This window comes from Dermacentor variabilis, chromosome 5 (assembly GCF_050947875.1).
Source record: "Dermacentor variabilis isolate Ectoservices chromosome 5, ASM5094787v1, whole genome shotgun sequence".
Lineage (NCBI taxonomy): Eukaryota > Metazoa > Arthropoda > Arachnida > Ixodida > Ixodidae > Dermacentor > Dermacentor variabilis.
The window spans coordinates 10,734,241-10,746,845 of NC_134572.1; positions in this window are offsets into that span (position 1 = coordinate 10,734,241).

Genomic DNA, 12,605 nt, shown 5'->3' on the forward strand with positions numbered 1-12,605 from the left:
CAATGTCCCCGGCATGATTACAGGCTTAGTGCAGGACCATGTACACAATGCAGCTTCAAACTAATATTATAGTAACGATGCTTCGTAATGTGAAAAGTAAGGCAGGCGCTAGGAATGTTCTCGTCGCCCTGGGATTGTTCTATTCATTTTGGTTGCCCATTTCTCCAATATTTCTGGCGGAATTTTCAATGCTAGTCTCAGCCCTGCGCCAACCTCCACCCTTTCATCTACAGTGATCATTACACGCTTATTATGGTTGTGTTCTAGGCTTATTGCACGTGATAACTTGTATGTTTCAAAAGCTATCTGCTTACCGACCCCTCATTTACGTATGCTGCGATCAAAATGTGCACCTGGCCACGAAGGTCGCTTTCTTAATCAAATGGCCGTTTACCTGGCGCAGGCTTTCCAGACCAGTGGTTTATATACATACGACTACAGGATATGTCATTGCAGCCAGGCTGCGCAGGTCTATTCTTTTGTAGGATAAATCCAATCTGACATTTTTATTAGACTAATAACTCTTAATATTACCATGGAGAGAAAAATTCTGTAAGATTCGACAGATGGAGGTGACACTCACGAGACAGCGCTGTCCTGTCCACAGCTGTTATCTTTTCGAAGATCCATGCTGGGGAATGTGCTCAGGAGGTACGCAATGCCACGGGAACCTTCATTTGTGATTCCCGCCCACAAGATTTATTGACACCGATTGTTCTTTTAAGGTTTCCTTCTCTATCTCATCTTAGTATTCTTTAATTGCCTTATTTAACGTATATCGTTCATGTCTGACTGTGGAATCATGAACCTTCTCGTCTGCTTGTATTCGATTCATTTAGCGAGCTTTCAAAGCGCTTACCCTCCGCTCCCCCGAGAGTGACCGTTCCGTGTAGTGGTTCGAAACCAAGGACCGAGTGACCAGTTATGGCGAAGCTACCAAGTGTTACCGCTTAGCTCGACGGACAATGCCGCCTTCCCACCTGGCACTTAGGTGGAGGAGGTCGTCATCCTACGGGAGATACAGACCGGGTCACTCCTCGCCTCAGCAGTGCTACACGTGCTTCCCCCAGAACTCCATCCGAGTGGTGTGTACGGTGTTTGTGCCGTGGGTCCGGCGGATGAATGGCGCATCATGTGGGACTGTGCCAGGCTCCCGACCGAAGCTAACTCCAGGACATACCCGCCTGAACTTCAAAGTGCAGTGAAGCCTACAGACAAGGGCACTCATCTATATGGGCCGTCCAGCAGGCCCGGGGTGCGCTCGAAAAGCACAAGCCTCACGACCCACCCTAAACGGGCCGAACTGGGGTAGTGCAGAGTAGGGCATAACCCCGGGTCGAGGCTTGGCCAACGTCACGACGCGTTAAACCGTCAGTTGCCGGCGTTTTATTAAAGTTAGTCCTATCCTATCCTATCAGTAATGCATTTTCGCCTGCGCCACATTTCTATAGACATTCCCCACTTCGAGGGCATGCGCCATAGATTAAGGTCGTCATCATCATTTTCCGCTCGCGTGCTGAGGTCACCTGCGCAGCCTTACAAAAAGACTGCCAGGTTAACTTTATCGTTTTACTTTACTCGATATGAACATAACATATTAACTTCAAATTTTAAGAAAATGTAGCCCCATAAATTGATATTAACGATCAATATTCATTTGATATCATTTCTAAATTACAAAATTCTATTTAGGTATGCTTTCCTTTTTACCTACCGCCACCCTATTCATGGCCGGACCCCGTAGTGGGTTGTTGAGCCATATCCGTAGGCACCAAGCCAAACCAAACCTTAGAGGCTCCGAAGACAGAAGAAGAAAGAAATCGCAGTATACAACGTTTAAGCTGAGGTCATCGCCAGGGCGACGACGTACTGTGAGCGACGCAAAACAAGAACCCGCATCAGACTGAATAGTCAGCATGCAAGACATTAGAAGCAAGGTGACCTCAGCGCTTGAATTGTTCAAGTCGCCAAACTTCCCGCGGCTGCAGGATAAGGGCCCGGGAAGTCCGTCCACGGAACGGGAGGTGATCAGCAGGGATTCTACCACTGGGCCGGAGGCGAGTGATGGCTGTGCGGGCAACGGCTTTGGTGGAGGCCGATCAATTTCCTTGCTGGCGTTTCAAGCAGACGCTGGCGAAGCACTTGCAGCACCGGACCGAAACAGTTCGTTCTTTGTGCCCGCCCTGTTTCTCAGATTCCTTGCCGTTCTCCATAGAAAGAACTCTGCCAGTCACCGCCAAGATGCCGCTCCCCTGTCGACCCTAGACAATACCCAACATGCCGATGGAAGCACGCATTCAATGGATCTCACTTCGGCTGGCAACTCTCGCGTAGCGATGGTTGGAGACCCCAGATTACGACGTATCGACATCTCCCAACCGCGCATATCAACTGGCGCCGGCAGGACGTGGTTTATTCTTCTCTCGATGATTGGCACGTTTTTCCTCTGCTTCTGGCTGATCCATCCCTTGTCTGACTTCGATGTCAGAGCTGATGAGCCCATGGAGCAGAGTCCTGCATACGCTGATGCCATAGACTATGGTGCGATGGAAACCAACGAAGCAAAGGAGCTACTGGAAGATGAAGCGCCGTTGTAGCGGTATAATGCACCGAAAGAACTGTAAACGCTATATACTCTGTCGACGCGAATTAGAGGAAAACAATCGGAAAAAAGGGAGAATTCTGCCTAGCATTGGCATCTACATCAGCATCGGACCACCAGAGTGATTTAACTGCGCGGGTGTATGTAGGCTGTTACCCTGATGGCTGCTCATGCAAAAATATTGCGTATCGAACGACTAAATTGTCAGCAACTTCTGCAATTCTCCAGAAAGTTCTGGGTTTATAGAACATCAAGTACGTTGGCGATGTTCACGAGATACGCATTATTTTACTGTGCGCTTACATTGTTTCGCAATTATGGAAGCTTTCATTGTTAGAATTTTGATACAGAACATAAACTGCTTAAAACGGTGGTGACTACCACGTCATGACGGATTATTTGTTGCTACGACAGAGAAACGTTACAAGTTTCCCATTAACACCTGGGCCGATCCTGGAAGTATAGTGTAGACTGGGCAAACTGCAGGATAGTATATATTCGGCCGGTCGGGGCATAACTACGTTGTAGCCATGCAGTGTTATGAGGGGCGCAATATTTGATTTCATCGCGCAAAAGACAATCTTCTATACGTTCTGCACGTAGGTTTTAACAGGAAAGAAAGGCCAAAAAAGAAAACGTGCCGAATTACGACAAGCGTCACTTTGTGTTCACTGTGTTGACATATATGGTACTAAAGCAAAGCTTTCTACGGGAACTCAGCCGGACTCTGCTGACAGTGGCTACTACTGTTTTGCGGCCTAATAGAGCTAGCATCGAGATGCCGAACCATGCCCAACAGCTCATACAGCACTCGTAACAAATCGGCCTCTATGTAGCCTTATTTGTACAACCCCTACAGATGTGCCTGTTTACGGCAGTATTCTTCACGGAATTATGCTGTGAGGAAACAGACGCTACTTAAATACCTTAAATGCTACAAATATACGCCTCTAAGCGCATAAGTCCTTTATTAACCAAGTTCTTTTTTTTTTCAGTCTTTCTCGGGGCTTCGGTGAGTCCGCTCGATCGGTTTCTTGCCGAAAAGAGATGGGCCGGTCCTGAAGATATTGTTAGACTAAACTGCGCCCGGAGGTGGTTTGAGAGTGTGTCGATCCCGGATACAGTGTAATCCGCGCTCACATGGATCACGTGGATGGTTTCCTGCGTACTGGTTTACCGGGCAGGCATGCTGCAAAATGCGTTGCGGAAGGCGAAATTTTTTTATAGAGTTTAATAATTCGCTTCACGAAAACTTCACTTCAGATAAATTACAAAACGTACAAGACATTTCACCCTAAAATCGGTTCTGAATCACAAGAACTGTGACATAACCCATCTCTTACGAATGTCGACATTATTGGGATTAGCATTGAAGCAATTTAGTGAGGGGCCACCGCCGAAACGCTTCATGTATGAGGCATGCCTGCAGCCGGGCTCCTCTCTGGCACCGCCCCGTGGACACGCACGCTGCGCCCTCCAGCGGATGCGTTGCAAAGCCCGCACGTGGTGTGTGTCTAACTGTATGGGGTGGCATTTTGAAGAACGCCTGTTGCAGATAAAATCATTCGTCCTTGAGCTGGATTATTCAGAGCGGTGGACATTACTTGCATGTGTAATGTAAACACATATTCAGCTAATTAAAAGAAATCCCTAATTAACTTCATAATTAATTACTTGACGGCACATATGGCAACTTGGGAATTGTAATCGGTGGCTTTGCAAGGCGTGTCCACTTGGAATGAATTTCCAAAATATCACCAGTTTGGAGGTGTGCGCCATCAAACTCGCCGCAAAAATGCTCTTTTGTTCCCCTTACCTTTTTAAGAAAACGCTCTTTTATGCACTTAAGTGGAAAAGTAAATGGAACGCCAATGTATTAACGCGATACCGTTAAGGAGCTCGCGTCGCAGAAAAGCCGGTGTCGTCGGCGTCGGTGTCGGCGTCGGCCGTGAGCGATAAATCACGGCAGGCACTTCATAAATAAAAAGCAAGTTCCAAGATGGGCTGGGTGGGAATCGAACCAGGGTCTCCGGAGTGTGAGACGGAGACGTTACCACTGAGCCACGAGTTTTTTTTTTCTTTATTTTATACTGAGCCACGAGTTCGATGCTTCAAAGCGGTACAAAAGCGCCTCTAGTGAACGCGGTGTTGCCTTAGAAACTAGCTGTTTCTAAGGCTCAGGCGTGCGTCGCTTGCTCAGGCGCACATTTCGTTGTCGCGCCGAACGCTGCGTTGCTTAACGCTCACCGCGTCCGATGCGGGGCGCGTAGTCGCTGCGCCGTAGCCCATTGTCTTACACCCCTTGGCGGGTCGACGAGAACGCTGTCGCGTTCAACTCTTGAAGGCGAAGCTTAAGCGTCCTCCAATTTTTTTGTGCCACCCTTTGGGAAATGGTATCTTGAAACTGGTGTAATCCTGGAAATTAAGTGGATACTTCTTGCAAACTCACCGGCTACAATTCCTAAGTTGCAATGTGTGCCGCAAAGTAATTAATTAGGAAGTTAATTAGTCTGTATTCGTTTATTACTGTAGTATGCGTTTCGACTTCTCGTGCTAGTAATGTCCACCTCTTGGAACAGTACAGCTGAAGGACAAGAATTATGTTATCTGCCGCAGGCGATCTTTCAAAACTGCTGCTTCGTGCGCACACGCTTCGCGACAGAGACCGCCCGCTCTCACGCCCCGCGTACGTGGGCGCTCGCTGAGAAAACGTTCTCCATTCTTTCGGTATGAAATATCATACCCGTTACAGTGAACACCAAGTGTAACTTGTCGTGGGTTGGCCCCTATTTTTTTCTGATGTTCTATTTGTTTGCTTTTTTTGTTGTTTGATATACGCTCTTTACCAATATCTTTATTGATCTGCGCCGATACCTAAGGCGGTGCAATGCTGCAAGGAGTGCACGTTCAAAGCGGAGCGAAGAATGCTGCACATTTAAAGTAGAAATTGCGTAACGGAGCCTCCTCATACAGCTATCTCGTGCCACCTGCGTCAACCGACTCCATCTTAAACCCTCCGCCGCATTTCGATAGGAGCGAAATACAAGATTGTTCGTGTGCTTTGATTGAGGCGTACGTAACAAAAAAAAAAAGAAGGAAGAAGAAGAAAAAACCAGCTGGTCAGAATTAATCCAGAGTCACCTATTGTGGCGTGCCTCATGATCGTATCGTGGTTTGTGCTCATTAAATACTAGAATATAATTTAAATACAACCCTACGTCAGCAAGTTTCCTAATCTCATCACGCCACCTAGTGCTGAGCGGCCCTTGATTGAAATTTCACCCCCGTGGTACTCACCGATGTTCTAAGCGTAGCCAAGTAGAGGGATGTAAAAATGCCCGAAGTTTCTGTACTTTTTTGAACTCTGCTGGAGACGGAACCGTTGTTCATTATGTTGACGCCGTTCTTCATATAGCAGGAAAAAAATGTGAAAATAGCGTAAAACTTATGGAAGCGCTCCCTCCGAAGCTTTTTTTGTGGTTAGCCACCAGCCGTCGGCTAACCAGAATTTTGTGGCTAATTTGGTTCTACTTGCGTTGTTAGGAACTCAAATTGTCCAGTGCGCGTGTTCTACTTTTATCCAATACCTTAGAATGCATCAGGTGAGCTCGTATATTCGGAATCATTCCTCGCCCTTGAAAAATGTCCCGTGCTCGTGCCAATTGAGCAAGGAAAAAAGAGGATGAAAGTCAACATTCACAACGCGTTAATGTAGTCATTGTGACTGACTACGATTCACTGTGTACGAGCCAAGTATCTCCATAGGGGTCTACTCTAGTTCACTTATTTTATGCACTGGTGTGGAATAACTCGCGCCAAATTCACTTCGTGTGGTGTAGTATAGCGGGACATGAAGAGGTGGCTTTGTGCGAGTGAGCCGATTCTCCAGATTCGTCTCCACTGCTTGGACTTATTCAGCGTGTGACGCAGCCTATCAGTTATATGGACACTTCAGGCGAATTTTCGCCGTCATAACCGCCGTGGTCACAATGTTCACCATGAACCCAAGTGGCATAAGATCATATCGCACCCCACACGCCTTATGCTGTGGTTGCGAGGGAAAACGTGTGGGGAGCCGAGAAGGAGTGTGGCTTGCTGCGCAACGTCTTGTTGGAGAGGGAGGGGGGTGAGCTTGCGTCTCCTCGTCTACACCGGTCGTGGTTGCGCATGGCGGTCCGCGCAACCGATCGCGTACGCGGGCCACGCACCGTATCTTAGAAGTAATCTGCGGCGGGTGCAAAGGTGGTTAGTACTGCGCCATGACGATACGTACGCAGCACGCAAGCGCTTTGGGGAACGTAGGAGCGCGTGTCACATCAGGACCTTTAGTACTGAGCAATGCCTACACGTAAGCGGGCCAGCGCCGTTAAGGCACGTCCTCGCTTGCGGAAATAAGCGCGCGCAAGGTGGCACGCCCGCCTCTCGTCCCGTCTACGCTTCGCGCTGTTAACACCAGGATGGAAAACCAACAAGACCAAGCTGTTATTCTAGAGAATTCTTGCGCGAAAGCGCCTTTCGCAGCGCGCGTTTTGAAGCGCAAGGCTTGGCGCGCGCTTATTCCCGCAGGTGAGCCCGTACCTTTACACGCCGGGCATGTCGGAGCGCTTTCGCCGCCTCCGCCAGTGCGTCGAACCATCGGTCGAACTATAAACGCTGTTTATGTCGCCAACGTGACGTAACGTGTGCGCGGTTTCACGCTACGTCGAACTATATTTAGGCTTTTAAAAGACGCTATATATACATGTAATACGGATGCAATACACGAGTCATATAGAAAAAAAAACTGAGTACTCACTTTCTGAGGCTGGCATAGTCATTTGCGACGAACTGCGCCAACAGGAGACCGAGCCTTTCGCGCAACAGCGCACACCGAACACTTTCTTAAAATTAAAGTTCATATTTTTTATTGCAACGAATTCCCACCGTGAAGGATCCCGGAATGGGTTCTGCGCCTTAACTTCACGCAGCAAAGCCAAATCGTAGGCCTTTGAAAAATACAGACTTCCGCTGGTCGCCTTTGACGCCACCATTTTGCGAAACTCTTTTGTCCCGCGCTCTCCTGAACAAACGAGAACCACGAGAGCAGCACGCAAGGCACCCTACGTACGCACGCAAGAATCGGATGCGTGCGTACGCGGCGGCTGCGTACTCATCACGTACCGTTCGTATTGCGTTCTGCACATACGCACTTTGGAAAACGTAACGCTCTTATGTACGCAACGCCGTTGCGCACGCTACGTACGCAGTACTAGAACGTTGGGCGTCCGCAGCAGTTCTACGCACGCAGCTTCGGACTGCCTAATGTCAAGCCACGGTGGGCGAGCCGAGATTCTTGGTGCCTTGATGTGGGCTATGTTCCCGCTCGCCTAGTGTTGGAGGATGCGTAATCTCGAGTTTCCGAGATGCGTTGAAGCGATAGGCAACAGGAAACCTTCGCTCGCAATTGCCGACGCTCTTCACCCCAGCGTTGTGACAACGAATACCTGTGCTCACTGAGTGAGATCCGTTCATTTTTTTCCAGTGCACACTGATATCATGCTTGGTAATTTAATTGGTAAGCGAACGCATGCTGCAATTTATGCGACAAATAAAACTACGACTGTTACGTGCTGTAGTTGTCTAATATATTGCTATCGCTATCAATGATTTACCTTTCGGGCGAAACAGCATTTTTTTTTTAATCTTGTGATGAATGCTTGTCTCAGACAAATTTTATTGTTGAATTGCTGCGTGTTGTCCGGCTTTCTATCTAGAAAGAGAAAGAAAACATTTATTCTTATTGAGCTGGGGCGACTTCCTCGCAGGGCGGAGTCCTTAATTCAGGGCCGCATTGGCTCGCACCACTCTGCGTACTTGCTGGATCAGCCGTCGCTGCTCTTGCGACGACTAGTCTAAGCTGTTCTTGTGGGTCTAAGCATGGTCAGCGCAGTCTCCCATGAGGAAGGTGAAGGTGAAAGAATAGGGGAATGACCCGGACAGTGTGGACATTCCCAGGTGCAGTGATATTCTGTGGGCTTTGCTCAAAAGTAGGGACAGTATGAAGGATATTGTGTGATATGGAAGAGGTGTATATAAAAGAGACAGGGGAATGAACTAGTCTGTAGCTGTCGCCACGCGACGGCACCTTCTCGGCTAAGGGAATGGTGTGGTGGGAGGAACTGTGTCCTGCTATCTCTGTAATGTTGTGCAGTTTCGGTGTAGTTCTGTCGGTGCGTCGTCTGGGTTGGACAGTTCTTCCGATGGCGCCCGGCTCGCAAGGTCTCTGGCTACAGAATTAGCACGTTCATTACCATGGGGAGAGCGGTGTCCAGATAGATGTCCAGACGATATGCACCCTGTGTAATGCCATGGGGTGTAGTGATGTAAGAAGGCGGCTTGTGTAGGGTGTCACCATCATTTTTGCCAAAGTCCTGCTGGCGGTTTGTGAATCAGTGATTACTGTGATGGGTTCATTGGGTGCCGGTATGGTTGAAGCGTATACGATGGCTAGGGCGAGAGCAGCCTCTTACACCGTGCCACTGACATGTCGTGCGTGGCCAAAGCCCTCAGAGTGTTTGGGCTATCTCGTACTAGACACAGTGCACATATCTGTGGGTACCTGGCCATGTCGGTGTATAGGACTGATGTGTCAATATGACCGATGTGTCAGTGCCAGAGTCGAGCCAGGGCTTGCCCTCTTGCCTTTCTCCGGCCATTATGAAGGCCACGTGAATTTTGTTTTGAATGCTAAGCGCAAGAAGCGTGTGGTCTTCCTTTTATGGTTTTCTTAGTGTTTCGTTTCCTAGCCGGGATAGAATGAGGCCCCCCTGCCTTGTTCGTTCGAGGTGTTGTAACCCGCTTTTTCCTGCCGAATCATTTGCGCCTTCCATGGTGCGCTGATGAGCGCCCTTTTTCTCAATGTAAGGCTACATCGACCAGCTAGCTTCCGCTGTAGAATACCATTCCTAAATATTTACCATTACTATTCCGGATTTTCGATTTATAGCCTTTCTTTCTTTTGTAACAAAAAACAAAGAAATGACCGTTTTATCCTTTCTTCACCCCTTCACCTACTAACGCAAAAATTTTCTCGAGCTCTGCCCCTGCCTTTTGGATGTCTGCTATTATCGTTTGGGGTCGTTCATTTTCTCCGCAGCCACAGGGCAATCTGAGCTCCACTTCAGAAATTTATCGAGCTGTTATTAGGGTATGTTGCTAGAGCTGCCTCCTATGGCGCATTGTTCTTATCTTAAATTTTTTGTAGCAAGTTATATTATTGACTGCGTATTTAACTTATTTTCTTGCAAAGCTGTGCCAATTAATTTTCCGTATGTTTTCTTTAATGTTCTTTGCAAATCTTGGCGTCAGTATATAGCCTGATTTCACACTGTGTGAGCCATCTCCCTGGTGGGTATGCGCCACGGTTTTCGAGCTCAGCACCAGCGTCAGCATGCGCCGCCGAACGAAGGCTATCTTTTATGGCATTGCATATTGTGCCTTTGTGTCCGTCACCCTGAAAGTGGAGGTGTCCTACATGCGCGGCGTGTTCTCGCGAATGGAACTGCACTACAGCGGTCTGCTCCTAGACCTTCCCGGTTGCAAATTCCCAAAGTACAGCGCGTTCCACTGGACGATGCGCTTGGTCTCCCTCGTAGAACGGTCCCCATCGCAAAGTTTGTGCTCGAAACCAGCGGTCGTGTACCTTTCCGGCAGCACCCTTATGCTGGACAGACACCTGCTTCACGAACGGTACGGACTCGTAGCCGAGCAGCTCACTTGTGCCTCTCGTGAGATCTCGAGGCAGACGGGAGCCATGACTCCGGACAAGCTCTACTTCAAGACACCGCAGCAGCCGGTAAGATTTGGAGAAGTGCTGAGTGGAGAGTACGTCGAAGTTTCTTGCGGAACTAATTCCACCGCCCTCTTCAAGGAGTATTTTATGATGCCGCGTAAAAATAAAGGAGACCAGGCTTCATATACTGGTCAACTAAGCATTTTAGTTTTAGGGCTAGACTCTACATCCAGGCTAAATTTTAACCGTCGCTTGAAAAAGACGCGGCGCTACTTGATGACCGAATTGAACTCATTCGAATTCCTCGGCTACAACAAAGTAGGAGAAAACTCGTTTCCGAACCAAATGCCGTTGTTAACAGGTCTGTCTGGTCCTAATGTTCTCAGCATCTACCAAGACGCCTACTTTGATTCGCTGCCGCACCTGTGGAGCGCATATAGTACGAGAGGCTACAGAACTCTTTTTCTGGAGGAAATGGCTCACGCTGGCCTGTTCACATTTCCGGATCTTAAGGGCTTCGTGAATCCGCCTGCCGACCACTACCCTAGGCCCATCGCCCTGGCGATAGACGTGGAGGAGAAGTCATCATTCTGCGCCGGCTCGAGGCTAAAGACTGGCGTTTACCTGGACTACGTTCGAGACGTGCTCAGCATGGAGAACAAGTTTTTCGCGTACGTCTGGATAAGTGACGTCCCGCATGAGGATCACACTCACCTCACCATTCTGGACGATCCGCTGGAGGGCTTTCTCAGGGATTTAGCGTCGCTGGGTATCTTGGAGAGGACGGCCCTGCTCTTCCTCAGCGACCACGGCGTCCGCTACGGCTCTATCCGGCTGACCGAAGCTGGTCGCCACGAGGACTTAACACCGTTCGCTTTCCTGGCGCTTCCAGCTTGGTTCTTGCGTGACCACCCAGAAGCTGCCGTGCAGCTGGAGGTGAACCAGCGTCGGCTCGTCACGGCGTACGACTTCCACGCCACGCTGCTTTCGCTGGCCGATCTTCCATTGCTGCGCGCCAAGCCCACACTGAAGGGCCTCAGCCTGGTGGGCCCGGTGCCTGCGCAGAGGAGCTGCGGCGACGCGTTCGTTCCGGACCACTTCTGCGCTTGCCTCGGCGCCCGAGCTCGTGTGGCGAATGCCGCGCAGACGGAGGCGCTTGGGCGTTTCGGTGTGGCGTACATCAACGCTAAAGCCGGGTTTCATTTCCCGCGTCTCTGCCACCTCTGGTCCCTCGCATCTGTGGACGAAGCCGAGGTCCTGGGCGGTGATGTTGCCGGCAAGGTGCTGTTCCGATTGAAGCTAACCACGACCCCGATGGCTCACTTCGAGGTATACGGAAAGATAAGGAACTCTACGTACGACGCCCGCCGAGTTGTTTTCGTCCAGAGGTTGGACAAGTACAGTAACGAGACCAAGTGCTTGCCCATGAGTCGATGGCAGCATCTGTGCAGGTGCAAGTAGGAAACTGTTGGTCGCATTTAACGAACTCTTAATAAGTATAAATTGTAACGCTATCATTTGTACGGAAATTGTTTACTGACGCGTTGACCGGGTCACGATGCATGAGCTACCTGCCATTATGAGATCAAGAATATATTCTGGACCTTTACAGACATCAAATGAATTGAGAAGTCTTCTTGCAGTGTTCGTGTTAACAACCAACTTTTTTACCGGTATAGCCGTTATGGTATAAATTTTCATTTGACAAATAATGACATTAGTAAGAGTAATATCTATATTTGTTTCTAAATAGGTATACCTCGATAATTCAAGGCACAATTATATGGAAACGTAGAGTTCTGCAAATCGAATGCAATTATCCATACCTCAAGATACAGTTCAGCGTAACCTGATAATGAGCTAGTCGCTAGTCGTAGACGTTAAATAAATACTGTGAATTTGCAACATAATGTGCAGCTACTCAGGTGTAAATTTTCAGACGGTGTACTCAAGCATATTGAAGCATATTGACGGTGTACAGCATATTGAAGCATTTGCTCGTGGGAAGTCAAGCGACTAATTTCAACCCGATATCCGCCAAGTGGTGAATAAATGCATTCCTTTCAGTTAATTAAACAATAAGACCTGCATGTTCGCGGCAAATGCTCTCTTCACGACGAAATATTTGAACGGCCATGACAAAACGGAACTTTGCATCTTAAGTACATTTAAGATGAAACTTCTAAACGGCTCCAGGTTGTCGCGATCCTATGCTCCGTGAACCTACGAGAT